The sequence below is a fragment of the Limulus polyphemus genome, unplaced genomic scaffold (genome assembly GCF_000517525.1).
Source record: "Limulus polyphemus unplaced genomic scaffold, Limulus_polyphemus-2.1.2 Scaffold3580, whole genome shotgun sequence".
Taxonomy (NCBI): Eukaryota; Metazoa; Arthropoda; class Merostomata; order Xiphosura; family Limulidae; genus Limulus; species Limulus polyphemus.
The window spans coordinates 55,589-59,557 of NW_013669190.1; the positions used below are offsets into that span (position 1 = coordinate 55,589).

The 3,969-nt window shown below is 36.3% G+C and overlaps 1 protein-coding gene across 1 annotated transcript in view; it reads right to left on the reverse strand.

Annotated features, from left to right (window-relative positions):
- LOC106469630 (sodium/potassium-transporting ATPase subunit beta-like) overlaps nucleotides 1-3,594 on the reverse strand; it is a 17,026-nt gene extending 13,432 nt beyond the window's left edge. The window contains exon 1 of the mRNA XM_022398209.1: nucleotides 3,536-3,594. The gene's annotated coding sequence lies outside the window, so the exon portion shown is untranslated. The remainder of the gene's footprint in view (nucleotides 1-3,535) is intronic.
- Between the last annotated feature and the right edge of the window lie 375 nt (nucleotides 3,595-3,969).

A 3,969-nucleotide genomic window follows, 5' to 3' on the forward strand; every position in this document is an offset into this window, starting at 1 on the left:
GTTTCGACAAGGTTTTGTCATCATCAGGTACCAATCATGAGGTACCTGATGATGACAAAACCTTGTCGAAACGTTGTACATTTGCTGTCATGTTAAACTTATATTAAAGTTTTTCTTCATTACCCATTTAAGCCGTCTCCAGCCATTATTAGTCTCAAAGTGGGTTCCTCGTCATCGAATTATTCATAAAGTTTCCCTGGTGTTTCATTAAGGACTTCGGTCATCAAGCTATGTATATTAACTACAAGCCCGTTATATAAAAGATATTATTAATATTGTACGTGTATTGAACAACGGCGTATTGCAGCGTGACTAAGAATACACTAAAACATATCTTAAGTAAATCAAAATCGCAAATTTAAAAATATAGTTGGCATATTTTAATCATTCTAGCACAAAGCTATACAGTGGGCTATCTGTGCTCTGCCCACCACAGGTATCGAAACTTCATACTTAGCTCACTCGCACATAAGGCGACGTTAGAGTTGAAAAGTAAAGTTATTTTCTTTTTTTTTCTGCACAGCTCTCGCCCTTTTTTTTGCTTCTCGTCGTTATTTGTTCTTTCCCTCTTTTCGTCCTTCATCTTCATGATTATAACTACCATTTATGCACTGAGATCAAGAGATATATATATCTAAAGTCTGAAATATATAAATATTTGAATAGCGAACGCCGTCAGGGGTTTTCAAGTATCCAATCAGCTCATAGAAAACTTGATGAAGCACTAAATATTAATACAAGCACTATTACAGCCTCTTCCTACCACGTCTTCAAACACCTAACTTACCTCTGAACTTGTCTTCATCTAAATGTACCTTGAGAATTTATATGTGGATATATATATATGTATATCACAACATAATTTCAAGTACTGACGAACGAGTTTACTCAAGATCCAGATAATACAACAAAACCAAACTCAACACCCCGTTCTTTATTGTCTTTCAATATGAATTCTTGTTTTTAAGCTGACCATTTTTGTGTGACCTCCCTGAATTATCCCCTGAATCCCATTATAAAGTGCGTAATTCTCCCCTGAATCACATTCTACAGTGCTCAAATTTCCAATGGAGCATATTCTAAAGTGCTTAAGACTCCCTTAAGTTCCATTATAAAGTGCGTAATTCTCCCCTGAATCACATTCTACAGTGCTCAAATTTCCAATGGAGCATATTCTAAAGTGCTTAAGACTCCCTTAAGTTCCATTATAAAGTGCTAAAGTCTCCCCTGAATCCCATTCTAAAGTGCTCAAATTCCCTACGAATCCCATTCTAAGGTGTTTAAGCCTCCTGAATCCTATTGTAAAGTGCTTAAGTCTCCCCGAATCCCATTCTAAAGCGCTCAAGTTTTCACCGAATCCCATTCTAAAGTGCTTACCTTTTCACCGAATCTCATTCTAAAGTGCTTAAGTCTCCCCCGAATCCCATTCTAAAGTGCTTACGTTTTCACCGAATCTCATTCTAAAGTGCTTAAGTCTCCCCTGAATCCCATTCTAAAGCGCTCAAGTTTTCACTGAATCCCATTCTAAAGTGCTTACCTTTTCACCGAATCCCATTCTAAAGTGCTAAAGCTCCCCGAATCCCATTCTAAAGTGCTAAAGTCTCCCCTGAATCCCATTCTAAAGTGCTTACCTTTTCACCGAATCCCATTCTAAAGTGCTTAAGTCTCCTCTGCCAGTATCTTCAATAACTAAGATACCTAAATAATGGTCTCTTACAAACTATATTATCAATAATTTTCGTCTTTCTAAGCGTCAGTGTTCGTCTATAGATCTATCTTCACCATTTCCGGGTCGTAATACTTATCTTTAGCACTATCTTAATGCGTACATATGTTTTCCGGGTCCTGGTATTATTCCCAGTGCTGGTTATTTTTAGCACTATATTCACTCCATACATATGTTTCCAGGTCCTGGTATAATACCCAGTGCTGGTTATTTTTAGCACTATCTTCACTTCATACATATGTTTTCCGAGTCCTGGCATGATGTCCAGTGCTGGTTATTTTTAGCACTATCTTCACTCCATACATATGTTTTCCGGGTCCTGGTATTATTCCCAGTACTTACGGTTATTTTTAGCACTATATTAACCCCATACATATGTTTTCCGGGTCCTGGCATGATGCCCAGTGCTGGTTATTTTTAGCACTATATTCACTTCATACATATGTTTTCCGGGTCCTGGTATTATTCCCAGTATTTACGATTATTTTCAACACTATATTCACTTCTTACGTATGTTTTATGTCTTTATGTTATTTTTTTTAAATGCCTATAAAATAATTTATATTCAGAAATGTTAATATTTCGTCCGACTATTTGTCGATTGAAAGGGAGCGCGTGGTAACAGAACTCTAGATTTCAGAGGTGACTAACCCGGTTCGAATCTGTGCGATACCAAAAAAAATATTCCTCGCACTTGAAGTTGTGAGTACGTTATAAGAGTGTCAGTCAATACCTTACTGTGGATGTTGGATGGTGCTAACTGGCTGCCTTCCGTCTGGTCAATGGTTTAGAATTAGTGATGGTAGCAGATAGCATCATGAACTTTGCCACAAGTACAATTTCAAATCGATCTTTGAGATGGATCGAACCGACTGCTCATACGAACTTGTGAAGTCAAGACAGCTAGCTACCTTGTTTTGTTTTTCTTAGACAGTGGCTCACTTACAGTTATTTGATATCAAGACGAAACACAAGGGCGAATCGATGTCTTAAACTAAAAACTGAATTTTCTAAAGTTATTTTTGAAATATTCTAAACTAGTTTTTAGGTTGCACGTAAATAAAGTATTACTTGTCACTTGGAGACAGCATTTCAAGGTGCTATTGTGTTCATTATTGGCTTGAACGGATCAGGTAAATATAAAATATATCGTTTGTGGCAAACGCTGCAAGATGGGATCATATAAAGAGCAAACTATTCATATATATATATATATCAAATTTTTTCCCAAAGACGTTTACGTTTAAAAGATGTTTCATGAAAGAAGGTTAAAATCTGCGTCTATAGAACAACAAGTGGCTTTGTAAAATACTTTAGCTTATCCAATAATATCGACAGAAACAAAACCGTAAATGAGTTGACTATCACCCCTAGTCGTGTTAGATTAAAATAGCAAATAAAGAAACATCGTTTTGAGCCCCCTGAAAAAGAACTGGTACTTAATTGGCTTATATAATCCGGGAACTTTTGTGGTCCGTAGTTTGATACCCTCTTGATCAACAAACTAATATGAAAGCGATACACTTTTCAGTTGTTACTGCGAATCCGAGGGTTCAAGATTCGCGGTCCTTTGCCTGAAAAATGCATTGCGCACTTTGGGACCTTGGGCGTGCTAAAAGAGTGACAGTCATATCTCACTATTCGAGTAGAATAGCATAAGAGTTGGGGGTGGCCTGATGCTGACTAGCTACTTTCGCCCCTGGTTTATCAGATCAATATTGAATCAGCTATGCTCAAGATAGTCCTAATAATCATGTTGTTTCAAAGAGTAGTTTAGACATTTTATTTTAGTAGAGTTTAGGCTATTACCTATTTCTGGAGTGGGAAGACTTCTACACTGAGGCCTTCTTCAGAGCAACTTATGTCCGATATCCCACTGAAAAAGTAACTTATTAGATATGACATTTTGAGCTAAAAAAAAAGCTGTTAAAAGTGTGAAATGAAAGAATGTTTTTTTATGTCATTAGTAAGGCAAGATTAAAATCTCTGTCGAATAAACCCGTTAAAATAGTTTAACATATGTTGAAAGACAGGGTTAAAACCCTCTGTCAAAATTACTTTTAAATTTCCATCTCCATATCTTCCATTTTTAATTTCATTTGCTATACGTCATATTATCACAATGCACTTTATTCAGTACTTCAACTCATCAAACAACTAGTCAACATTACTTTGTTCACTACTCCAAGTTATCAAACAACTAGTCAACATTACTTTGTTCACTACTTCAGCTTATCAAACAA